The following is a 27,986-nucleotide window of genomic DNA, read 5'->3' as shown; positions in this document are numbered from 1 at the left end:
CGAGTGGCTTAAAACTACCCACATGCTGTCCTGAAAAACACCCATCAACCCGGACTCTAGAGGAAGCCGTCCAAGCGAATCAAGAACGAGTTCCGGGGGGCAGCATGAGCCAATGCAAGATGGCGCCACTATAAACACTCGCCTGCGCCAGAACGGGCTGGGCCGACTATCAGGCCCTACCTGGAAGAAGCCTTGGGCCGACCATCAGGCCCCACCGGGAAGATGCCTACCGGCGCAATAGGCAACAACGTAAAAAAAAAAAAAAAAAAAATGCAACATAATTTTTCTATTGTTTTCTTAAATATTCCATGTTCTCTCTAGCCTCCGTATGATAAGACTGCCCCCCTCCCCCTTCTCCTCTCGGCCATCCCTGTACGATCTGCTGTCTGTCTGTCGCCTGAGAGCAAAGTAATCATTCGGTAGTCGGTTTATTCAATTTTGAAGAGTAATCAAAACCGAATAGCTCGGTTTACAGAAAATACTTGGTTCCCCCACGGGCCTATCCTTTACTACATATTATATAATAGAGGACCCCAAATCCCTCCCTTGAGGCACACCACAATGAACCTCAACCATCATACTATAATTATCCTACTCTAACTATCCTCCACAAAGACATGATGAGTGCGAGTCCTCAAAAACAGGCTCGTGACAAAAAACAAAAACAGGACCGGCCACTCCACAGCATTCCACTCCACTCGGAACCACAGAAATGAAGATCCAGCAAATACTAGATACATCAATCCTAACGGAATATCAACCGAAGACCTGCCTTTGAATTCTAACATCAGGAAGCGAGTTACTTAAACCAATCTTGTAGCAATTTTGTGCTGTTATCAGAGGAGCCAAAAAAAAAAAACATAATAAAGTTCTGAACGCTACATTTGGGAACGGTTGGTAATTCAGATTGTTAGACTAAGTTCGATTACTCTAATGCTATCGAGCAGGTTTCAAAATAAATCAGACGTAAAAGGACGGATATTGCGCTATCTCAGTAGTATATACAAACCCAAGTTTTCTGTATGATGCATTGGAGTACAGCTGAGCATTGATTCTGGGCATTCATTCTGGGACACCAAACATGCACTGTCCGTAAGATCAGTGGTAGGGAGAGAGGGAAGAAGAATCGGTGGTGTGTGTGTGTGTGTGTGTGTGTGTGTGTGTGTGTGTGTGTGTGTGTGTGTGTGTGTGTGTATATTAGTCCATGCATTGTGCTTGTAAAGTGCAATAGACGGTCTGGCTGAGAGAGCTTTTAAGGGATAGTAAAGGGAATAAGAATGCAAGGAATAAGAATGCAGGGTTATAACATTTTATTGATCGATTTACATATCACGGTAAGGGAACGAGATCAAAGGCTGTGATCAATACGAAAGGACGTTTTCATTTAGCGCAAGACCAACAACGCTTTGTATTCCGTTCCCTCGCCGTGCACAGGTTGAGGTAGACTCGCCTCGTCCGCGCCACAAAACAGACCAAAGCACACGGACTCAGGACTGATTGGCCACTTAAAGCACCATAAAGTTTTTGCATCCACACACAAACAGCCGGAAATTGGCGGTGCTTGTGGCGGCCACCTGGGACGCCAGCACCACCACCACCACCCACCTGGCCACCACTACTTCCACGTCACCATCAGCACCACCACCATCACCATAACAAACCATCACCATTACCACCACCACCCACCTGGCCACCACTACTCCCACGTCACCATCAGCACCACCACCATCACCATAACAAACCATCACCACCACCACCACCTACCTGGCCACCACTACTTCCACGTCACCATCAGCACCACCACCATCACCATAACAAACCATCACCACCACCACCACCCACCTGACCACCACTACTCCCACACCACCACTAGCACCACCACCGTCACCATAACAAACCATCACCACCACCACCACCACCCACCTGGCCACCACTACTTCCACGTCACCATCAGCACCACCACCATCACCATAACAAACCATCACCATTACCACCACCACCCACCTGGCCACCACTACTTCCACGTCATCACTAGCACCACCACCATCACCGTAAAAAACCATCACCACCACCACCACCCACCTGGCCACCACTACTCCCACACCACCACTAGCACCACCACCATCACCGTAAAAAACCATCACCACCACCACCACCCACCTGCCTACCACAATCCCTCCGTCACCACCACCATCACCATAACAAACCATCACCAACACCATCACCACCTGGCCACCACTACTCCCATGTCACCATCAGCACCACCACCATCACCATAACAAACCATCACCAACACCATCACCATAACAAACCATCACCAACACCATCACCATCTGCCTACCACAACCCCTCCGTCACCACCACCATCACCACCACCACCAGACAACCACAACCCCTCCATCACCACCACCATCACCACCACCACCAGACAACCACAACCCCTCCATCACCACCACAGCCATCACGATCACCACGACAAACCATCACCATTACTACTACCACCATGGCTACTACATCCCCTCCATCACCGACCCCATCACCATCACCACGACAAACCATCACCATCACCACTACCACCATGGCTACTACAACCCCTCCGTCACCACCACCACCACCACCATCACCACGTCAAGCCACCACCATCATCACCGCCACCTGGCTACCACAACCATTCCATCACCAACACCACCGCCATCGCTACGACTAACCATCACCATCGCCACGACTACCTGAGACGGCACGACGACAAGCTTTCATCACCACCACCTAACCACCACCTGCTCGCGCACATCTGCCTACAACACCACCTCTAACACCACCACCACCTGTACACACGCCCCCCCCCACACACACAAACACATGCACACGACCACACACGCAGGTAGCTAGATAGTGTATTGACTACATATTAACTACTACATCGCAAAAGTCAAACTACAGTGAAATAGCTACACAATGATAGTCCTATTTACACACACACACACACACACACACACACAGGAGAGTTGCACCACGGAGAGGTTTACCTCTCCGTGGTGCAACTGGTTAGAGCGCCGCGCTGCAAGGCTTCACGGCCAAACAGGCGGCGGTTCGAGCCCCGCTCAGGCCGGATTCTTTCCGTTGTCTAGGAGTGGTTACTGTCCCCCCTTGAGCAAGGGGGATGGGGTGTGTGGTGTGTGAGGTCCTGGCAGTACCCAGAGATCGACGCGTTAATGAGCATGCACTTGCTCGTGTCAGGAGGGTACCTGCTGGCGAAAGCGAGTCCAAATCGTGATCAGGCCGTGGTGAGTTACACACCTCCCCAAAACTCAAGCCCTTTCATAACCACTAACAAACGATTATTTTATTCCAGCACCCTTCTCATTCTGTTCCTCACACTTAAGATTCATATTTATTTAGAGAGCCGCATTTGGATACCCCTGTTCCTGTTTGATAGTTATTGACTTCTCTCTTCTTTGTATGGGAAACTTAATGTGGGTTCTGTTTGATTTTATTGCTTTTGATCTTCCTTCTTATACCGTAAAATATAAATTAAATAAATGAGAATAAAAACAATATACTCCTGTGTAGCTTCTTTATATGAGAAAGTTAATGCAGGTCTTGTTTCAGTACATAGCCCATGATTTTTCTTCTCTTACCGTAAAATGTAAATTAAATAAAAAAAGGAAAATTGCACTCCTGTTCCATTTCCTCTCCTTAAAAACTCTTTCATTGTGAATTGTCTCGTATAGTTTACAAGCACACAAACACACGCAAACACACACTACCGCCTCTTCCTCCCTCTTTACCTGTTAGCCTTCCCTTGAACTCACGCTCTCAACCAGGCTATCAACACTTTACACCTAAACACATCTTAAACACACACGCACATACAACCATACACACCTCAACGCCTATTCCAACCCCCCTCTCTCCTATTCCCTCTCTCCCACTCCCTTTCTCCCACTACCTCTCACTCCCTCTCTCCCACTCCCTCTCTCTCACTCCCGCTCTCCCACTACATACACAAGAAGAACATAAGAACGTAGGAGTCTGCAAGAGGCCGGTAGGCTTGTACAAGGTAGCTCCTGTGATCCTAAGCACCTGTGAATCTAACCCAACCTAATATCACTGTCCATGAATTTTTCTCATCAATTTTTGAATGTGACAGTTGTTCTGGCACTCACCACATGACTGCTCAGCCTGTTCTACTCATCTACCACTCTGTTAGTAAACCAATTTTTGCCTATGTCCCTGTTGAATCTGAATTTATCCAGTTTAAACCCCTTGCTACCTGACCTACCCGTTTCTCTTACCATCAGAACCTTATTAATATCCCCCTTATTAAATCCCTTCATCCAATCATAAACCTCTATCAAGTCACCTCGCACCCTTCGCCTTTCTAGAGAATGCAAGTTTAACTGTGAGTCTTTCCTCGTATGGCAAGTTAATCGTTTAATCATCTTAGTCATTCTCCTCTGCACCGATTCTAACATTTTGATATCCATCCTATAGCAAGGTGACCAGAACTGAGCCGCATAATCAAGATGAGGTCTAACTAATGCTAAATATAGTTTGAGGAAGACTTCGGCGCTTCTGTTGCTTACGCTCCTTGAAATGAATCCCAGTACCCTGTTTGCTCGATTTCTTGCTTGAATGCATTGTGCCCTTGGACGGAGATCAGAGCTCACTAACACCCCTAAGTCCCTCTCGCACCCAGACCTGTTAATGGGAATGTCATTTAAGCAATAGTTGTGTGAGGGGTTGTTCCTACAAACACTCAGAATACTGCACTTCCCTACATTGAGTTCCATCTGCCATTTCTCAGCCCAGTCACACAATCTGTCAAGTTCATCCTGGAGAATACTGGCGTCCTGATCCGACTCAATTACTCTACCGATCTTGGTATCATCAGCAAACTTACTGACATCACTACTAAAATAAATGATGAACAACAGTAAACCTGATACCGAACCTTGTGGGGCTCCACTTGTGACACAGCCACAATCATATCTTTTACCATTGATTTGCATCCTTTGCTTCCTATTGTTAAGCCACGTCCTGACTCAGTTCAACTTTATCCTCTACTCCATGAGCCTGTAATTCTTTACTGAAATCAAGATAAATTACATCATAGTTTTCATCTCTGTCTACCGCCTCAAATACTTTATTGTAGAACGACAAGAGATTGGTGAGGCATGACCTACCTTTCGTGAACCCATTATGCGAGTAGTGAATTAAGTTATGTTTCTCTAGATGCTCCCGAATGTTCCTGGCTATTATGGACTCCAGCATCTTGCCTATAACCGATGTTAAGCTAATTGGGCGATAGTATGAAGCAGCTGACCTGTCCCCCTTTTTGAAAATCGGCGTCACATTAGCTATTTTCCATAGGCTGGGCACATAAACAGTATTTATCGACATCCTAAAGATGTTGGTTAGTGGGTCATTGAGTACCTCCTTACATTCCTTTAATACCCGCGGAAATATCTCGTCAGGACCTAGCGACTTCTTCTTCTTCTTAAGCTTATCAATCTCATCCTGAACTATCTGCCTGGTGATAATTATATCCCTCAATTTGTAGCCATCCCCGCCCTCATACACCTGAACCCTTTCCGGAATAGTCGTTCGATCCTCCTGTGTGAATACTGAAGGGAAGTAGTCGTTCAACACTGTGCTCATATTTTCGTAATTTTCCACTAGCTCGCCTGTGTTTGCTTTCAGCGGTCCAATTTCATTCCATGTTTTTGTTCTATACATCATGAAAGAAGCTCTTAGGATTACTTTTTGCCTCTTTTGCTATTTTAATCTCATAGTTCCTTTTTGATACCCTGGTGTTTTTCTTCACTAATCTAGATAGTTCGACATACCGGCCCCTGAGATGTGTTTCATCATTCTTTATTTTCTTATAAAGTCCCTTGTTTAAACCTATCTCGTGTTTTAGTCCCCGAGTCATCCACTTAGGGTCATTGTTTTCTTTTCTAAGTGTTTGCTGGGGTATATGCTGCCCCTGCCCCTCTACTATTACTCTAAGTAAATTATTGTAGGTTTACTTGGTTATATCTAACTGGTTCTCCTGGCTCTCCAACCCACAGTTCTGGCCCTCATGAATCCCTAGATCTCCCCAATTTACCTCTTCAAGGTGTCTTCTAAGCCTCTCGTAATTTGCTCTTCTAAAATCTTGCACTAACACTGGGTTTGGCTCGCGGGTCACCACCCAATCCAAGCTAAAACGAACCGTTCTGTGGACATTATTCCCTAACTCTCCGCCCACCTCCAACTCATGTATCAAGTTCCCATTATTAGTTAGGATCAAGTCTAAAATGTTACCTCCTCTGGTAGGCTCAGTAACTACCTGCTTAAGGAAATTATCTTGTATAACTTTAAGGATATCCTCGGCTTCCAGGTCACCCACTAGGTCTTCCCAGTCTATATTCCTATAATCAAAATCCCCCATTACGCAGACATTTTTACTCCTGCCGCCCTGCCAATCTCCTGTAGTAATATACTCGTGTCCTGCCTGTTAAGGTTGGGTGGCCTGTACAGATCCCCTAGAGTTAGTTTTTCTTTACCTTTGTGAACGTCCACCCAATCTGATTCTGAATCGATATTAATTTTGACTGAATTGCTAACAGAACATTTAACTGAGTCTTTAACATATAGCGCAGCTCCCCTCTCCCCCCATCTTTCCCTTTCTATCTCTGTGGAACATCTGATAACCCGTTATTTCAAATTCCGACCCAAAATTTCTATTGGCAGTGTCTATCCATGTCTCAGTGATCGCTATTATGTCAAAATTTTCTTCAAAAGCTTCACCCCTTAGTATGTCTATCTTGTTTCTGAGGCTCCTGCTGTTAGTATAGAAGAGTCTTAGCCCGCCCGCTGTTACTCCTTCATAATTACTACTAAGCTGCCTGGTTAGATTTTGAGTTAGATGTCCTCTCCCATTACTCCTCCCCCCTTCGTCTATATGACTCTATACTAAAAAATCCCTCAGGGTTCTAAGTGCTCGCTGAAGGGAGTCTGAGAGAGCCTCTGTCTCACTCCCTCTCCCTCTCTCTCCCACTCCCTCTCTCTCCCACTCCCTCCCTCACTCTATTACAAAAACTTCCCAGCAGTTAACAAAAAAAAAAGTAAGACGAGACAAAAGAAGAGTAATCATTATCATAAAAACGAATACTAAGAAAATGCGGAAAAATATATATAAACAGAAATGGCTTGAGAGATCGTCGTAAACAAGCCGCCTCGGGAAATTATCATATGCTAACAAAAACGTTTCCATCCTGGCCGAGACGTTTATGCCACGAGTCTCCTTCCTGTTGTTTCTATTGCCCCCCCTTCTTCTTTATACACCTCGTGGTTATTACTGTTATTATTCATTCCTCTTACCCCCACTCCTCTCCCTTGCGTTCACTTCTCGTCTCGTCTCCTTCCCTTCTCTCCTCCCCTTCCCTTCTCCTTCCTTCCTCGCCTCCTCTTCATCCCCTTCTCTCCTCACTTTCCATTCTCTTCTCTCCTCCCTTTCCCTTCTCCTTCCGTCCTCGCCTCCTCTTCATCCCCTTCTCTCCTCCCCTTCCCTTCTCCTTCCTTCCTCGCCTCCTCTTCATCCCCTTCCCTCCTCACTTTCCCTTCCCTCCTCAATTTCCCTTCTCTCCTCCTCTCCCATCCCCTTCCCTCCTCACCTCCTCCTCTCCTTCCCCTTCTCTCCTCACTTTCCCTTCTCTTCTCCCCTTCCCCTTCCATTCCCCTTCCTTCCTCGCCTCCTCTTCATCCCCTTCCCTCCTCACTTCCCCTTCCCTCATCAATTTCCCTTCTCTCCTCCTCTTCCCTTCCTGTTTCCTCTTCCCCTTCCATTCCCTTCCTTCTCCATCTCCCCTTCTTCTTACCGATCCTTCCTCAACCCTCCTCACCTCCTCTTCCCTATTCCCCCTCCCTCCTCACTCTCCCTTCTCTCCTCCTCTTCCCTTCCTGTTTCCTCTTCCCCTTCCATTCCCTTCCTTCTCCATCTCCCCTTCTTCTTACCGATCCTTCCTCAGCCCTCCTCACCTCCCCTTCCTCTTCCCTGGCCCCCCTCAGCGAACAATACTCCGGGAAATGAGATATTTACAAGAATCCTCGCTATCATGTGGTTTTAGGGGTCACAGCGTTTCCCTACACCCCTTCCACCTCCCCCTCTCCTCCACCTCCATCTCCCCCTCCCCTTCCATTCCTTACCTCCCCTCCTTTCTCCTCCTCCTCCTCTCCCTCCTTAGTAGTGCTGCTTCTACCCTTTACTCAACCACCTACGCCGCCTCACAGCATGAACAAGTCGTGCGGAGAAAGTAGATGATAAACTAAATGAACAACGGAATGTCGTGTCTAAGTGAACAAGCAAATGAAAGCAAAGGACAGATGTGATATTTAATAAAAGGTAAGGTAAAGGTGGATGCATATGCTATAGCTGCGCGTGGCTGCGGTGCTCACCTCCGAACTGTTTGGCCAACAATGCGGAGATGGGTGTGGTAGGTAATGACCAATAACCCGGGGACACGGGCCAATGGGATATCCGGGTTGCCACAGTTTACCTTCTCCAGGCTTCCCCAGGTACCCATTTATCGACCAGCCCAAAAGAGAGGATGAACAGCTGGGTGAGTATCACGCCAACCGCCCGGACCGGAATACGAACCAGGGCCCGTAGAGTCGTTGCCAGGCACGCTGACCACTGGACCACGGAGGCTGAATCGGAAAACAAACAAAAAAAGAGAAAATAATATGAAGACAAATACTACCAACAGAAGCCGAGTATCACGAAAAAGAAAAGACGTATTGGTATTATAGATAAACATACGAACATCCGCACGTTAGTGAGCAAAAACCTGCCTGTTCTTGGGCAAACGGAAAAGAAAAGACGTAATGAAAATATATATACACAAAAAAACATCCAAAAACAACTAAAGGAAAGGATAAACAACATACACACTTAGCAGAACACACAAACACACATACATATGACAAGGCACCATGTACAATCACACACAAACAAAGACAAACGGGTAACACACACGGGAACACGGATAAACAGGAAAATGAAAACACGAGCAGCCACCGGAGCTCCAAGCACTCGGAGGCGCGCAGGGAGGAAGCATAAACCATAAAATCATGACCCAGAAATCTCATAATGTCTACCGCTGAGTCTCGGTATAGCGGCGTTTATGGCATTCTTGAAGCTTATTATTACGATCTTTATCACACTTTTTTTTTCCTTTTTCTCTTTCTAATTTTTCCTTTCTCTATATTATGTTCGTGTGTGCTGGTGTTTGTTTGTTTATTGTTTACTTATTGTTTATTGTTTACAGTTTTATTTGTTTATTATGTTCGTGTGTGCTGGTGTTAGATTGTTTATTGTTCATTTGTTTATTGTTTATTTGTTTATTGTTTAATTGTTAGTTTGTTTATTGTTTGTGTCTGTGTGTCTGTTTAGCGTGTCTGTCTGTGTCTATGTCTGTCTGTCATTGTGGGTACTTCCGTTCGCCTTGCTGCCTTTAATGTGTCTGTTTCTTCCTATTTGTCTCTGTCTGTCTATTAACCTACCTGCGTACATGCACACCTTTATCTATAGGCGTGTTTTCTTGTCAGTTTGTCTGTTTGTTAAGCTGTATATCTTGTTCCCCATGTCTCAGTCTAAAACCTGATTCTGTTTGTCAACTATGACTGTCTATTACTTACGATTATTATAAAGTCTACTAGATTTTTATGTCTTCAGTAATCAACTAACTCTAGCTATGTGCCTATATCATTTATACTTTTGTGGGAGCGACGAGTAGCGGGGGTTTTTTTGTACCCTTTTTGTTGCCCTTGAGCCGTATCCTTTGATGTAAAAAAAAAAAATGTGCGTGCGACTCATTTTATATCTTAATTCGTTTGTCTAAATGTCTAAACGTCTATGTCAGCCTCGTTCTGCCTGTCTCCCCGTCTGCCTATATGACTCAAGCCACGCATACAACAAATCACCCATCTACCCATCTACCTATGCATGAGAAACCATCTAGAAGCCATTTTGAAGCACACCTGACCCCTGACCTCCCTTCCATTCCCTCAACCACTAAAGACAGACAGGTAGCGCAAGGAGGACCTCAGGGACACGTTAGGGCCGTGATGGGCAGGCGCAGCGGCGGCCCTTCACGACGCCTGTGTTCGTAAGTCATTTGGAGGCGAAGAGTTACGAGTGGCCAAGCAATTTACCGGGCTTGTGAGGGTTTACATGCAAATGACGGACCTGGACCTGTGTGGCTGGGATACGGTGGAATGAGGGTCCCTTCTCTTTATCTCAGTGTGTGTTTTTATCTTTTTTCTCTCCTCCTCTCCGACTTTTTCTATTTCTTTTTATATTTCTGATGTTTCTGGAGATATCAAATGAGGTATGGTGCGTGTGCGTGTGTGTGTGTGTGTGTGTGTGTGTGTGTGTGTGTGTGTGTGTGTGTGTGTGTGTGTCGGGCAGTTTTATCGCTTAATCAAAAACATTCTTCGCCAGTGAGAAAGAAGAAGGTGCACGCATCCGTTATATTCCCAATGCATGTAACGCAGCGAGAAGTTTTACAAAGGGCAGAAGTAGAAATATTTGCGGCGAAATCGATTTACAGTAGCATCGAGCGCGCTTTCTTTATAACGTAAACTATAGATAATGCGCTTCAATATCCACTGAAACACGAGGGAAGTTACCGGGGCGGCGATTTGGAAAGAGGAACAAAGAGAGGAGAATAGGGAGTTAATTTTATCCGACCCTAAAATTATACGGGGCCTTTTTTTTAGCGGGCCTTTTTTTTCACATTTGTTTCCTTTTTTTATGCCCTTGAACGGACTCCTCTGCTGAAAAAAAAAAAAAAACGAATATCAGTCTGCAGCACCAAAGGAAAACTGCAACACTCTATAGAACAACCATAACACTGAGTACCGCCTAAGAATATACACAAGAACACTTTACAGAACAGCCCTAAACTTGAGTACCTCATAAGGAAAAAACTACAAAGCGAAATCAATAAAAAATTTCAATAACCACAAAAAAAAAATCACTCTTGCATTAACACCTTCACACTTCCCTTTCACGCCAAGCCCTTTCATGGTCCCGGATTTCCTTCTTTCAGGGACAAACACTCTCACCAAAGGAGTATTAAGGCAGCTGGCCCAAACCTCTATTACTTTTAAGGCACTTTTTTTAATGTTTTTTGGCAATTCCTTCTGTTATGTAGCTCTTAGACTGCCTTCTTGTGCCATAATAAAAAAGTAATTCACAGTTTGAGGCTAATATGGCAATTGTTACAGAGAAAACAAATACAAAAAAAATAATATTAAGACAATGAATATAATACACTAATGATAATAAAAAAAATCAAGTCAACAATGAGGTCAACATGATCATATACAAACAAAAACCAAAGGATAGATATAAAGAAAGAGGCTGACTACTACTACGACTACTACTACTACTACTACTACAACTACTACTACTACTAATAATAATAATAATAATAATAATGATCTCAGGTCAACGTGATCACCTACAAACGCAAAGCAAAGATCATATAAAGAGGAAAGGGCTGAATAGTGTTAATGCTAATAACAATAACGATAAATCCAGGTGAGGTCGTGACGGGAGCAGCGCAGTAAACCAGTCAGGCGGGGCGGCAGGTGACGGCACACACACCTTGCACGCCAGGCTCGCCATTAATACACTCACAAACGCGCGCCCCCTCCCCGCACGCCGCCCGCCCCTCTAATCTACGCCCCACACATCAGCCGCGGCACCCAGGCCCTGACACAGCCCGCAGGAACCCACGCACCCACCAGCACTGTGCCCCGAGGAACTCCGGAGGGAAGGTGTGCTGGAGGTGATGGAGGTAGTAATACTATTATTGGTGGAGGGGATTATAGTAGTAGTAGTAGTAAGGTAAAGTTGGGGGCATACGTTATTACGCTGTAGCTGCGCGGGGCCTCGGTGTTCATCTCCGTCTCACCGGCCCTTGAGCCAGTGGTAGGAGAAACACATTACCCCTTGACACATGACAGGTGAGACATCCGGGTTACCACAGTTTACCTTCGCCAGGCTTCCCCAGGTACTACCCATTTATTGGCCAGCTCGAAAGAGAGGATGAATTTTGCCCGGGGCGAAATTCGAACCCGGACCAACGGATTCCTTGCTTGACATGCTAACTACTTCACCACGTATAGGCGCGGTATTAGCAGTCGTAACTAATAATGACGATGAAGCCAAACTAAAATATAATAAAATATGTAATAATAATATAGTAATAAGAAGATATTACTAACGACATATGCTAAATCTATTATACATATTCATACCATTTATGTATATAATACTACATAAGAAAATATATACATTTTAATTATGATATAGTAAAACTAGTAACGATATTAACAACGACAATAGAAGAGAAGACTTGACGGAAAATAAAAGAAAATCAAAGAATAAAAAAGAAAAAAGTGCGAAAGAAAGGAGGAGGGAGGAGACGGGGAGGAGAGGTAGAAGGAGAGAAACCCTAACTCGCATCACACGGCAGATTAATCCCTGGACGCCCGGTGTGTAATTACGGCAGGTGGCGGCCCGATCGCGGCTCCCATAGCAGTGAGTTATCGGGGCGCCTCAACGCGGGCCGGGCACTCCGCGGGTCCCCCTCCGCCCGAAAGAGGCTAAAAGAAAAACGGCGAGGAGGTGTTGCTTAATTGATTCCCCGCTTGAAAATGATGTATATACGAGAAGAGGAGGAGGAGGAGGAGGAGGAGGAGGAGGAGGAGGAGGAGGAGGAGGAGGAGGAGGAGGAGAGATAGAGGAGGTGTTTGTCGTGTGGAAAAGCAAGGAAATATGTGATCCGCGGACCCTGTGTTTTAGATAGCGAGGTGATCGAAGGTTAATGGAGAATGGGATGGAAAATGTACTTGGCTGCATTGCTTTTACGAGCCCTTGGTGGTAATAATTCGTGTGTGTGTGTTAGTGCGAGTGCTAGTATTTTTTTTAAAGGAAGCAGCTCAAGGGCAAAAACATATGAAAACAATAAAGCACGCTATGCACTTCTCCTATGAAAAAAGAGCAGTAAAGAATGGCCAAGAGAGTGTGTGTTAAATAATAGACAAACCACCTCATGTTAACGTTGATTTGCATCCTCTCCACCTTACCTTCTCAATCACCACCGCCATCACCACCACCACTATCACAACCGCCCCCCCCCCCCCCTTCCCGTCACTAAGCAGAAGGCAGAAGGCACTTTCCTCGCTCCCTTCAAGAGGAAAATGAGCCGTAATAACACCCCTCGGCAGCACACACTTGTCACTCCTCAGGCTCACGAGACCAGTTCCCGGAGACGAGCAGGAAAACGAAGAGGAAAAAAAAGAAGAAAATAACGAAGACAGCTTTCAAGGTATTCCGCGATGAAGTGATTACAGGTGTGAAAAGCGACGCGGAATCACAGGTGAGGAGGAGGAGGAGGAGGAGAAAAAAGTGCGATGGAAGGAGAAAAGAAGGAAAGGAAGTATAAGGAATATATGCAAAAGGAAGAGGAGGAGGAGGAGGAGGAAGCAAATAGGTGAAAAAGTAAACGCAATGAGTAGAGAAGATTAAAACAGAAAAGGAGGAAAGGAAGAGTAGAAAAGGAGTACCAGACGAAAGACTAAGAGGAGGAAAAAAGGGAAGGAATGAAGGAAAAATGGGAAAAGGAAGAGAAGGCAAAAACTAATCGCATTGGGTATAGAAAAGATTAAAAGAGAGGAGGAAAGAAAGACGAGTGAAAGGAAAAGAATGAAACGTGTGAGTAGGAATAGAAGGACTATGAGGAGGAAGAGGAGGAAGTAGGGGAGAAAGAGGAAGAAGGAAAGAGGAGAAGTAGGAGGAAAAGCAGCAGCCAAGGGGTGGAAGAGAGGACGAGGAAAGAAAGAGGAGTAACAGGAAAAGACAGAAGAGTGGGAGAAGGAATAGAAGGATTAAGAGGAGGAAGTGGTGGAGAAAGAGGAAGAGGAGGAGCAGTAGGAGGAGACGCAGCAGCAGGGAAGGGAGGGGGGGAAGGGGTGGAAGAGAGGAGGAGGAAAAAAAGAGGAGTGAAAGGAAAAGACAGAAGAATGGGAGAAGGAATAGAAGGATTAAGAGGAGGAAGTCGTGGAGAAAGAGGAAGAAGGAAAGAGTAGGAGGCGAAGCAGCAGCGGGGAAGGGAGGGGGGGCAAGGAGTGGAAGAAATAAGACATCATAAGTACCAGTAATGGGAAGGGACAGTCTCGGAAGAGGCGTGGGGACTGACACTAATGAGACGGCTACATCACCGCCGCCCGACACACAGCATGCATGATGACGGGACGCTCTGTGGGTTTCCGGAGCCATTGCGCACCAGCTAACACAAACGGGCCCTCCTTCGCTCTAAATGCCGGCCAGTGATAGCAGTGTATGATGATTTAAAGCCAGTGTATTAGTCTTCGTATAAAGGCTTCAACGAGTGGTCTGTGTAGTTTCCCCACTCTTGTCTCTCTCTCTGTCTTCTCCACACATTAGCTAGCACACACAGGAGCACTTTCTCGCTCTAAATGCTGGTTCGTGATACTAGTGCATGATGATTTAAAGAAGGTGTATTATGTCTTCGTATAAAGCCTTCAACGAGTAGTGTTAGTTTCGCCTCCTCCTCTTATCTCGCTCTGTCTCTCTCTCCCTCTCTCTCTCTCTCCGCGCATATGAAGTCATTCTCTTGTAAACTGCTGATTCTTGGGTATCATTGGTGGTCAGCGATGATGTATATTATTTTCTTTACAGCAAGTGTCGTTGTCTTCCTCCTCCTCCTCCTCCTTATCTCCCAACATCCTGCTCCCACCTCTTAACCCCCCCCCAAAAAAAAAATAAAGGACAATAGAGTCTCCATAAAACGCACTCAATTTATGTTAGAGCAAAGCGTTCACATTGCACGAAGGAGGAAATACAGACGTTTACCAGTGAAAGGGATGAAAGAATGATAATACTGGTTGACTCCCGCATTTAAAAGCTGGACAACAATGTATTAACTATAAGAAAGGATGGTCTTCTCTCCCTTCTCTCTTTCCTATTTCCTTCTCATACACAAAGCCTTTCTTTAGTAGACTTTTGTTCACTATCTTTGTTTGGTAACCTGTGGCGATGGCGTATAATAACTTGAAGGAAAAAAACGCATTGTGAATTGAGGCTTTTTTATACAATCTTCTGCCTTGTGATGTGGGTGTATAAGGAATAAAAGATATAAATGTACGGTCTCTCTTCTCTAACTCCTTTCCTCTACACAGCGGGGCTACTCTCTTAATTCCCCTTCATTGGGTATAACCGTGATAGTGGTGCGTAATACCATGGAGGAAATGTACTAACGCTTTAATTTAGTCTTTACCTTTCCCTCACTTCCGTCCTAACGCTACTTCTTCCGCTGGGCATAAACTAGCAACGACTAATGACACGAATGGCTCAAAGGTATAGCATTAAGCCTCAAAGGAGAAGACATAACTCGTTTCTTTCTTCATCTCTTATTCCTTCCCTTCCGTCTCACCTGTGTTCGCTAGTCTGCCAGGCACGTACCATTAAGGAAGAGCTAATGGCAATATGAGCTTAGGAAATGTAATGTAGGTATTGGGGTTTCTACTTCCCTCTTACCATTTCCCTCTTGCCAGTCCCTCCCATGCCTCTCACCTGTGCCACATTATATTAGGTGTGCACAGGTAGGCAGGAATGGGAAGGATGATACACCTGGTTTATTGATTACATGCATACCAAGACGTATTATATTCATCATTCTACTTCTCTTAATAAAAATAAATTAAGTAAAACAATTAAGTGAAGTCGTAAAAAGTATTAATTAAAGACAAAAATCTGTAAAACATTAACATAACAGTCCTTCTACCTCCCTCTCATAAACGAAACTTAAACAAAACCATCAAATCAAATCGGAAAAAAAATATCAACTACAGAAAAAAAAAAGTCGGGAAACGGTAACAATAAACAAAAACAAAATCTAAAGAAAATCAAATTTGAGACATTAACGAAAAAAATATATGACCAAAACCGTGTCGGAAGTCGCCCATTCCCTCCTTTCCTCCCTCTTTTGATTTTCCTCCTCGCTGCCTCCGCTTCCTCGACGGCCTGACTGGTGCCGAGACATTGAGCCCATTCGCTTACCGTCACTCTGAGCTCGTTGACCGTTCGTGAGTTTCTGTCGGTGCGTCTGCATTACATACACACAAAATATTACTAAACGCCGAGGAGGAGGAGGAGGAGGAGGAGGAGGAGGAGGAGGAGGAGTGTGAGGTGGAGGAGGAGGAGAAAAAAGAAGAGATCAATGAGAAAAAACAGGAAAGAAAAAGAGGTAGATACTGAAAAGGAGGAGGAGGAGGAGGAGGAGGAAGAGGAGGAAGAAGGAGAAAAGTAGGAAAAAGAGGACGAGGAGGAGGAGAATAGATAAAAAAGAAATAGAACGAGAGATAATAGAAGGGGAAAGAGACCAAGACACCAAGACACCAAGGAGGAGGAGGACGACGAGGAGGAGACAACGACGACAATGAAGGAGAAAAAAAAAGAAAAAAAAGGAGAACATGGAGAATAAAAATTAGGAAAATCGAAAATATAAAAAAAAAGTGAACGAAAAGAAATAAAAAAAGAAGAGGAGGAGGAGGAGGAGGTGAAAGAAGAGGTTTAAGAAGTACAGAAACATAAAACGAGGATAAAATAAAACATAAGAAGAAAAGAGGGACGAGAAGGAAGAGGAAGGGTAGGAGGAGGAGAAAGAGGAAGGTAGGAGGAGGAAGAGGATGGGTAGTAGTAGTAGTAGTAGGAGGAGGAGAGAAAGAGGAAGGTAGGAGGAGGAAGAGTAAGGGTAGGAGGAGGAGGAAGGGCAAGGGTAGTAGTAGTAGTAGTAGTAGTAGTAGTAGTAGTAGTAGTAGTAGTAGGAGGAGGAGGAGGAAGAGGAAGAGTAGGGGTAGAAGGAAGAGGAAGAGGAGGGGGATAAAAGCAGGAAGAGGAATTGTACAATCATGTTATTTGCAAGCACAAGAACGCAAGCACTCATGTCCTCCCCGTCCAGTGATGTAACAAACAGTTTACTGGTGAATTAATGCTCCAAAGTGACTGCCGAACGTCTCCTAAATGTTTCTCGCCCCCATAAATCAGGCCGGAAAATCCCTAATCTTTAGTCTTCTTAATGTTATTCCTGCGCTCCAGCAACAACTTACCGCAGATAAACGCGCACAAACACCATTTCTATTATATTGCTCTTCGTGGAAATCGCTCTCTTAAATACGTTATATCGCAAACAGCTTTCTTTTCCTGGCCCTGGATAATAGAGGATTGGATCAAGAAGCAGATGGCTGGCAAATATGATAATGCCACTGAATTAAGTGTATTTTCTTAGGTAACGTAATACCACAAACACATTTCTTTCCCCCCGACTTGCATAACAGCGGATACGATCAAAACCAGGTGGCAGGTACACAATCAAAATGCTACTAAATCTGCTGTGTTTGCTTAGGTTACGTTATATCACAAACACATTTCTTTCCCCCCGACTTGCATAACAGCGGATACGATCAAAAGCAGATGGCAGGTACACAACAACGATGCTTATAAATCTGCTGTGTTTGCTTAGGTCACGCTATACCACAAATACATTTATTTCCCCCCGACTTGCATAACAGCGGATACGATCAAAAGCAGATGGCAGGTACACAACAACAATGCTAATAAATCTACTGTGTTTGCTTATGTTACGTTATACCACAATGAACCTTTTTCTACCTTATAACAGAGTAGAATCAAAAGCAGGTGGAAGATACACAATAACAATGCTAATAAATCTACTGCGTTTGCTTATGTTACGTTATACCACAATGAACCTTTTTCTACATTATAACAGTAGAATCAAAAGCAGGTGGCAGGTACACAATAAAAATGCTACTAAATCTACTGTTTGCTTAGGTTACGTTATACCACAAGGAACTTTCTTTCTCTATCTTATAACAGCGAGTAGTTAAAAGTAGAAAGCACATGCCAATAAAATGCTATGAAATTGACTAGATTTGCTTGGGTTTCGCTATAGACACAAACAATATTCTTTCCCTCAGACGTATAGGAGTAGGTGGTGGCTGAGTGGTTAGCGTGCGGGCCCTGCATTCACGCTGGTTCGAATCCCCACGCTACGACCTGGGATTTTTCAGTCACCGCCGAGGGCCCTAAGACTACCCACATGCTGTCCTGAAGACCACCCATCAACCCGGACTCTAGAAGAAACCGTCCAAGTGAATAAAGAATGAGTTCCGGGGGGCAGCATGAGCCAAGAATAAATGGCGCCACTATAAAAATTGTCTGCGCCATGACGGGCCCCTGAAGAAAGCCTACCGGCGCTATAGGCGAACACGTAAAAAGATAATAAATAACAGGGGCTCGGATGAAAAGCAGACGGTATATAGAAAATTAAATACAAAATCCGAAAACTTTCAATTCAATAATCCTACTTTCCCCTCAAAGATAAACATTGAAAATAACGCGAGCAAAACCATAAAACCGAGCTAGAAGAAAACAAAATTAAGAATAGTTGGAAAACACTAAATAACCGAGAAAAAAACATAATCTTCAACCGTCACCACAAAACAAAACAAAATAAAATAATAGCGTAACCATCAAATCAAGTAAAAAAAAAAAAGAATCAAAGACAAAAAGTTAAAATAGAAACATTGAACAACAACAAAATAATCTGCAATAAAAATCCAACCAGAAGTATTAACAAGAAAGAAAAAAAATAACAACCCCATGTAATAACGCCTCTAGCCGTAATAACCTGTGATAATGCAGGTGAGATGACTCCACTCTCGGTTGGTGAGATCACTAACACCTTCCGCTGCTCGGTTTTGCAATGTAAGGTAAAATAAACAGACGGCAAATGGAGAAAAAAAACTCGATATTATGCACTTCAAACTTTTTTTAGAAGGTTGTTATCAGCAGCAGGTTTTCTTTTAGTTCCATGAATATTTATCGTGCAACAGATGGTGAACGGAAGGAGATAAAACCCATGATCAAATCTAAATTAAAGGAAGAGAGAGAATAATGTTTGGTCGTGAGTGAGAAGGGGAAGTTCAAAAACACCTTGAAGGGAAAATACGAAAGCAAACACATTACTAAAAGACCTTGAAGTGAAAATCGATCCGAAAATTCGTGTCCTTTGGTCATTCATTTGCATCCAAAAGAATTGTCATATTGTTATTTGATTATAGAGTCTTTCTGTTCATCCAAAAAATGTCCTTTTGTTATATAACTGTAAATCCCCTCCGTGCTTCCATCGTGTCTGGCGATAACATAAATCCTTTTCTGGTGATTCGAAGTTCTAAATGTCCTTGTTTAAGGCTGCACCAGTCTTCTTAGGTCGTCTTTGTTGGCATGGCGTGGCCTTATTCTCCTCATAACAAGACTCGGCCATACTGCCGCTGGCTCGGGGTTCTAATTGTCTTTTTTTAGCTGCATTAATTTTTTACTTCTTTTAGCTGGTATGGATGAACCTTATTCCTTCAAGACGAAGCCCTACTTCTGTTGGCTCAGGGTTCTAAGTGTCTTTGTTTTAGTTGTTTAGTTGCAACCTCCTCAGACCAACAGTGAAATTATTTATAATACGACTCAGCCACACCTCTGTTGTGTTTCGCAGTCTTCATTTTCACCGTCTGCATAGGTGAACCAGTCTTCTTGAAGAAAAGAAGTCAGCGAAACACTGCACCTCCACCACTCTGAAACGGAAAGCTTACTCTGTGAAGAAATATATTTAGAATCTAAATAGTTATCTCCATAGAGTAAGAGTTCCGTTTCAAAGTGTCGGAAGTGAGGTGTTTCGCAGACAGCAGTTTCGTCGTGTTCTTCCTCTGTTCTTCACGATCACCATTTTTCATATATTGTCAGACCCACGTTGTCATCTGTTTCGGAATCTCTAAATGTCTTCTACATGTTTTCCTTTTCTCGGAGGACTTCCAGCAGCTCTCTTATCGCCCGGGCTGGGGCGGCCATTCGTTGCCTCTGGCACGCCCCGAGCCTGAGGGCCCAAAACACTAACAGTCCATCCCTCTCCTGCAGCCTATCGCTGCTGTTCTTCACCAGCCCGCGCAGGTCTTCATGCACGCTGGTATTTTCTCGGAGCAGGTGAACTACTTTATTATCTATATTGTCTTCAATTTTCATCCTTTCCAGTTTACATTTCTGGACCATTTTTTTGCACACGTCTTCGTCTTCTTTTCACGAAAAGTTTATAAATGCAAAATATTTTTTTTAAGTATGTCCATATATGGTAAGTTTTTCGTTATTCGTTATTTTTTTTCTGCGCAGACAAGGTTAGATAAAATCATGAATGGTGAGATTAGGTGAGTTAGGTTGACAGGAGCTGCTTTATATAGGCCTACCGGCCCTTTACAGACTTACGTTCTTCTGTTCTAAACATATTATTGGAAAGCGTTGTAGGGAAAATACGAGTCAACTCCCCCCTTCAGATACCTGGACCACTCGTTTGAAATAGATGCATGAGTGAAAAAATACATATCAATAATTATTCTACCTCTCATTTTACTCATCTCTCCTCCCCTTCTCTTCCTCTTCTTTCTCCTCATCTCTTCCTCTTCTTTCTCCTCATCTCTTCCTCTTCTTTCTCCTCATCTCTTCCTCTTCTTTCTCCTCATCTCTTCCTCTTCTTTCTCCTCATCTCTTCCTCTTCTTTCTCCTCATCTCTTCCTCTTCTTTCTCCTCATCTCTTCCTCTTCTTTCTCCTCATCTCTTCCTCTTCTTTCTCCTCATCTCTTCCTCTTCTTTCTCCTCATCTCATCCTCTTCTTTCTCCTCATCTCTTCCTCTTCTTTCTCCTCATCTCTTCCTCTTCTTTCTCCTCATTTCTTCCTCTTCTTTCTCCTCATCTCTTCCTCTTCTTTCTCCTCATCTCTTCCTCTTCTTTCTCCTCATTTCTTCCTCTTCTTTCTCCTCATCTCATCCTCTTCTTTCTCCTCATCTCTTCCTCTTCTTTCTCCTCATTTCTTCCTCTTCTTTCTCCTCATCTCATCCTCTTCTTTCTCCTCATTTCCTCCTCTTCTTTCTCCTCATCTCTTCCTCTTCTTTCTCCTCATCTCTTCCTCTTCTTTCTCCGCATCTCATCCTCTTCTTTCTCCGCATCTCATCCTCTTCTTTCTCCTCATCTCATCCTCTTCTTTCTCCTCATTTCTTCCTCTTCTCTCTCCTCATCTCATCCTCTTCTTTCTCTTCCTCTTCTTTCTCCTCATATCTTCCTCTTCTTTCTCCTCATCTCTTCCTCTTCTTTCTCCTCATCTCATCCTCGTTTTACTCCTCCAAATACTGCTCCTCGTTCTCCTCCTGCTCCTCCTCCTCCTTCTCCCCCTCCTCCTCCTCCTCCTCCTCCAGGGTCTTGTGGGTGCGAGGAGCCGCGGGTCCTCACTCACTCGCCCCAAACAATTGTTAATTAAATATAACCGGCAATTAACACTCCGCGGCGCGATAATGAAACGAGACATAATTTTCGAGTTAGAGATTATATCTGCTAAGAAGGGTAAGGCGAATTTCCATTAAGACAAGGATGCGCAGAGGAAAGGGGAAGGGAAAAGGGAAGGGAAGGGAAGGGAAGGGAAGGGAAGGAAAGGGAACCATGGCCGAATGGCGGAAGATACTTACATGCTGCCCAGATCTTCAATCAATCCAAAATTCAGCGACTTCGTTCAAGTGGAGCATCGGGGGACAAACAGGAGTCGTACATAACTGTAGCTGCGCCACTAACGGGCCGGGTTCGTTCAAGAGACCCCCAAGAGAACCTACCGACGCTCTTAAAAAAAGTTATAGAGGAAAAGTCAGAGAAAAATGAGAAATAGGACAAGAAGGAGAAACAGAAGGAGGAAGTGTTAGAAGAGAGCGAGAAAAAAGAAAAGAGGTAGAAAAGCGGAAAAGTGTGGGAAGAGAAGAATGTTACAAAGAAGAAGGGAAAGGGGTAGAAACTTATCAGGAGCATTATATATAAGAAAAAATGAATAAGACGAAACAAAAGGAAACAAAAGGAATAAAACGGCGCCCCGGGAAGCTAAGTTATGCACGAGATTGGCCACAAAACACATTCACGACACACACCGAGCACGCACAAAGGAAATCGGATAACATGATACGGAGTGACGAATGGCGAGGAATAAAAAAAGAAAAGAGAAGATAAAACAGCATACGTGAACACACACACACACACACACACACACACGCACACACACACACACACACACGAGCTCATTTTGTTTTATCGTGAGTCTCATTATCAAGGAAACATATGAACCTGCAGTACCAAGTCCATCAGCACCTCTCTGAAAGACGTAGAAGACGAAGACAGCAGAAGAGGAGGTTGTCCGGAACATATGGATTCGTGAGTGGATTGCCAGGAGACCTCTGCTTGGGCTGTACGATCGTCTCATGGTGGAGCTCCGCAATGAAGATCCAAGAGCCTTCCAGAACTTCATGAGAATGCCACCTGCCATGTTCGACGAAGTTGTGGAGAGACTAACACCAGCCCTTGAAAAGAAGACAACCAAGTGGCGAGAACCCCTTGAGCCAGGCCTGAAGGTTGCCCTCACCCTCAGGCACCTTGCTTCTGGCGCCAAGTACCGGGAGATGCAGTATGGTTGGAGGGTGCCTCACAACACCACTTGGGAGCCATCTGGAGCAGTGTGGTCGGTGGTCTGGAAGCAGTGCTGGAGCTGGTGCTGGAGCTGGAGCTGGATGTTGCTTGTCTGGAGTCTGGAGCGAGAGTAGTTCTGCCGCCCGGCCGGGCGCTTTAAACCCGCCGAGGAGGCGCGCGCAACCCGGATTAATCCGCGAACGGGCCGCGCTTGACACGTGGACAACGCTCGGATGTCGCGTCATAACCTGTGGATGACGCGTGGATAACCCGTGGTAACCCGCAGACAACCCGATTTCGGGTTGTCTGCGGGTTGTCTGCGGGTTGTCTGCGGGTTACCACGGGTTCGTCAATTTTTGGAAAGTTACGCCACGTGTCATCACGGCTTCTAAATTCAACTCGTGGACCACCCGTACCCGCATATGTGACCGGGGCCTAACGGGCCGGGTTCGTTCAAGAGACCCCCAGGAGAACCTACCGACGCTCTTAAAAAAAGTTATTGAGGAAAAGTCAGAGAAAAATGAGAAATAGGACAAGAAGGAGAAACAGAAGGAGGATGTGTTAGAAGAGAACGAGAAAAAAGAAAAGAGGTAGAAAAGCGGAAAAGTGTGGGAAGAGAAGAATGTTACAAAGAAGAAGGGAAAGGGGTAGAAACTTATCAGGAGCATTATATATAAGAAAAAATGAATAAGACGAAACAAAAGGAAACAAAAGGAATAAAACGGCGCCCCGGGAAGCTAAGTTATGCACGAGATTGGCCACAAAACACATTCACGACACACACCGAACACGCACAAAGGAAATCGGATAACATGATACGGAGTGACGAATGGCGAGGAATAAAAAAAGAAAAGAGAAGATAAAACAGCATACGTGAACACACACACACACACACACACACACACACACACACACACACACACGAGCTCATTTTGTTTTATCGTGAGTCTCATTATCAAGGAAACATATACGAGTCTATTGAGTATAAGAATTTAAATATTAACCAAAATAAAACAATTCACGAAAACAAATAAGATTGATAAAAAATAATGGAGGAATGAAAATAATACAACAGGGGAGACAGGGAAAACAGAGAAAGGAAAGTAAGTATAAAGAACAGTGAACAGGAAGGGAAATCGATCCTGTGAATAATAAAAAGAATTGGAACCTGTAAATAGAAGGGAACGAAGGGAAGCGATCGTGTAGCGAAGAAAGCAAACAAAGAAGGAGAGGAAAAGAAAGTGGTGGCGATGGTGAAGGTGAAAGAGAGCGAAAACAAAGAAAATGAGGGCAAGGAATTACGTCGGTGAATATGAGAACCTGAGGGGAAGAAAATGAAAGAGAAGACCAACCGAAACAAGAACAAGAAGAACTATGAGAAAACCAAGAACAAGAATAATGAAATATATCAAAGAAAAGTAAAAAAAAAAAACTCAAAAGAACATAAAAAACGATTCATTAAATAAAATAAAATATAAAACAACAGATAGAGTTATATAGCATGTGGATAAACGTAAATAGACATAGGGAAGAATATATAAATGGGAAATCAGGTAAGTAAGTAAGAAGGAAGAAAGGAAGGAAGGAAGTAATTAGGATATGAGAGTGATACTGTACATTAGTAAACCAGAGGAAAACAAAAGGAAGAGTATATATAGAACGACACGAAGTAAGTAAATAGACAATAACAAAGGCAGCCAAGCAAGGCATACAAAACAAACCCAGAGAAAGAAAGAAAGAGAGAGAGGAACAGAGAGAGCAAGAGGAAGAGGAACAACTACAAGGAGCAGCCTCTCGTGCCTGTGGCCCATCAGTCTTGCGCTCCGAGGCTCGGTGGCGGATCCATTGTGCTTAGGGCGCTAATTACGCGTCCGCCGCCGTGAAATGTGTGAGTATTATTAATGAGGAGGCGCCGCGAAGCACTTCCCAGGGCGCTCACACGGGGCTCGAACGGGGGGATGCTGGCTAACAAGGAGCAGCAGGAGGAACAGGAGGAGGAGTGGAAGTAGGATGAATAAAAGAAGTGGAAGAAGGAATAGGAGTAAAAGTAGTAGGAGGTATAGGAGTGGGAGTAGAAGGAGTAGGAGTGGAATTAGTAGTAGTAGTGGAAATATGAGCAGGAGGAGCAGGAGTAGAAGTACGAGTGGAAGGAGAAGAAAGATGCGGAGGTGGAAGAGGTAGGAGGAGGAGGAGGAATGGAAATAAAACAAGACTGATTTATGGTTCGGAGGGAAGAATAAGATTAGAGACAGGTGTTTGCATGGAGGAGGGGGAGGAGGAGGAGAAAGAGGAGGAGGAGGAGGAGAAAGAGGGTGAGGAGGAGGAGAAAGAGAGTGAGAAAGAAGACAAGAAATGACACAAAGGATGATTATGAACAACGAAGAACAAGAACAAGACGAACAACACAAGCAAAAAACAAGGAAAAATATAACAGGAACAAGAACAGGATGAAATAACACGAACATGAAAAAGAAGAACAAGAAGAGTAAGAACAAGAGCAAGATGATTAAAAAGAACACGGACAAAAAGAATAACAACAAGAACATCAAGAACAGGAACCAAAAGAACAAGAAACGAAACCTATGACAGGGGCGGAAAAAAAAAACTATTATCGCTGTGGGAGAGGAGAAACGTGAGGTGCTTTAACGTGTGATGGCCGCCGCCTCCTCGTCCTTTTTTACGGCTCCTTCACCCTCTCCGTCCTTCTCCCCCACGGCTCGCCTCGACGCTCCCCGACAAACGATCACGCATTTGCCTGTCACTCTAACTCTCCCCGGCAAACGTTCACACTTCCCCGCGCCTCATTTTTACGCTTCTCCTCTAACTCTCCCGGCAAACGTTCACACTTCCCAGCGCCTCATTTTAACGCTTCTCCTCTAACTCTCCCCGGCAAACGTTCACACTTCCCCGCGCCTCATTTTAACGCTTCTCCTCTAACTCTCCCGGCAAACGTTCACTTCCTGCGCCTCATTTTAACCTTTCTCCACTCTCCCGGCAAACGTTCACACTTCCCAGCGCCTCATTTTAACGTTTCTCCTCTAACTCTCCCCGGCAAACGTTCACACCTCCCCGCGCCTCATTTTAACGCTTCCCTCGCAAACCTTCGCACGAATTCATTTGCTATCAAGAGGAAGAAATGAAGCAGGGAAAAAAAAAAAAGGTTAAGAGATAAGTAAGAAAGAGAAGGCAAGGAAACATCTGGGCAATACTTATCAAGAAGAAATGAAGGAAGAAGAAAACAGGAAAAGATCAAATATTCAATAATCAGAAGGTAAAAAAAAACATCTGGGCAATTTTTATCAAGGAGAAGAAATGAAGAAAGGAAAAAATAAATAAAAATGGTTAAAAAATAAGTAAGATAATGAAGGCAAGAAAGACAGCTGGTGAAGCACGTACTCGGTTCCTATAAAAAAGAAACGAAGCAAAGGAAAAAAACTAGAAAAATGTTAAAAGTTCGACATTAAAAAGAAGTCAAGGGAACAGCTGGTGAAACATGTACTCAGTTCCTATCAAATTCCCATCAATAAGAAACGAAGGAAGTAAAAGATAAATAAAAATGTTAAAAGATAGCTTAAAAAAGGCAAGAAAACAACTGGTGAAATACATACTCAGTTCCTATCAAGAAGAATGAAACAAGGAAAAAATATCTAGAGAAAAATGTTAAGGTAAATGATGAAAAAGGAAGAAAATACCTGACGAAACACATACTCATTTCCTACTAAGAAGAAATTAAACGCGGAAAAATCATAAAGGTTAAAATATAAATAATAAAAGGGCAAAGACAAAATACCTGTGCTTTTCCTATCAAAAAGAAATGAAGGAAAAATAAAAGATAATAGAAAAAGTTAAAGTATACAAATATCAAAATGTAAAAAACCCACCTGAGCAACTCCTAACAAGAAGAATTTTAACAAGGGAAAAAATATGACAAAAAAATGTTAAGATATACAGTACTAAGAGGAAACCAAGAAAATACCTGTTTGAATCACCTTCACTCTTGTTGAAGCGACCGCAAATAACTTCTAATTCACCTAAGTTAGGCCCGTTATCGCTCAATACTTTACTTCTTCCACAATAACTAATCTAATAAACTAGTGTTCTAAGGATGGCGGTGGCTGCGTGGTCAGAGGGCGGGGGCGGTGTACTGAAGGGCCCGGGTTCAATTTCCGCCCGTCGCTACGAATACAGGATAACAATTTTCAGTCATTGCCGAGTGGCCAAAGACTATCCACACCGTCCCCCTCTTACTCCTCCTAATCCTCCTCCTCCTCACAACCATTACACAACCGCCCTCCACCACCACCACCACCACCACACAGCCGCCCTCCTCCTTCTCCTCCACCGTCACCAACACCGACGCCTGAGGAACAGTAGCGCACACCTTGGTCACGTAATCAGTCCACTGTCTCGCCGGCGGGTCTCACAACGCTGACAAAACACCCGCTTCTTCCTCGAGGCGCCGCGCATAAACTCATTAACGCGGCAGAAGGACGTATAAAGATCAGCTTTTATATATGTGGCAAGCGGGACTGCTGTAAATCTTTCCGTTTCCTGATAACAAGACGAGGAGAGGGAGGAGGTCCACCAGCCATGCATCACTCAAACACACACACATACACACACCCACACACACACTCACACTCCCCTCCTTCCCACACCCACCCATATGCACCCCCTTCCATATCTCCCATACTCGCTAACTCTCACCCCCAACCCCACCCACACGCTAATATCAATCTACGTTGGTGACGGGTCGACGAATGCCTCATGAGTTATGTTTAGCTGAGTGCCACCCATCCAATGCCACCCACCCACCCACCTCCCCCCACCTGGGACAAGGAGGTGAAGTAAGGTAGGAGGGGAGGACCAAGATGCATAACCAGCCAAACTTTTTTATTAACTCTCATTGCAACGACTTCTGTAGCCTTTTTGTGGGATGAGTTTTATTTTGCATTCGCCCGTAATCCGCCTCTTTGCCTTAAAATAAATGATCCTGTGATGTCGAGAAGTGTAAGGCAGTGAGTCATGATAAAGGAAATGCATGTTAGTGATTTGTGTAAGCTAAGAACCGAAGTAAATCAGTCATCATGTGTACACGTTTTTAGTAATGAGGAGCAAAGTATACCTTACCTCTAACACCTATCCCTCATCCTCACTGCTCTCCTCCCATGCTCCCTTCCTTCCCTCTCCCCTTCCTACGTTCCTCCCTTCCTTCTTTATCTTTTTTTAATCTTTTTTTTCATCATTCCTTCCTTTATTACATTACTCTCCCCGGTTTCCATCCCTATGTTCTTCTTTTATTTCCTTCTTTCCTTTATTCCTTTTCTTTTTTTCCTTCTTTTCATTT

The 27,986-nt window shown here is 44.2% G+C and overlaps 1 long non-coding RNA gene across 2 annotated transcripts in view; it reads right to left on the bottom strand.

Moving 5' to 3' along the window:
• Positions 1–8,349: 8,349 nt before the first annotated feature.
• Positions 8,350–27,986, bottom strand: part of LOC127000452 (uncharacterized) — a 72,420-nt gene continuing 52,783 nt past the window's right edge. For both annotated transcript variants that reach the window (XR_007754050.1, XR_007754049.1), the window contains one exon: positions 8,350–8,694. This is a non-coding gene — a long non-coding RNA (uncharacterized LOC127000452). The remainder of the gene's footprint in view (positions 8,695–27,986) is intronic.

The sequence above is a fragment of the Eriocheir sinensis genome, chromosome 18 (assembly GCF_024679095.1).
Source record: "Eriocheir sinensis breed Jianghai 21 chromosome 18, ASM2467909v1, whole genome shotgun sequence".
Classification (NCBI taxonomy): domain Eukaryota; kingdom Metazoa; phylum Arthropoda; class Malacostraca; order Decapoda; family Varunidae; genus Eriocheir; species Eriocheir sinensis.
Note: the sequence above shows the minus strand (reverse complement) of the source record. Positions and strands in the feature narration are given on the sequence as shown.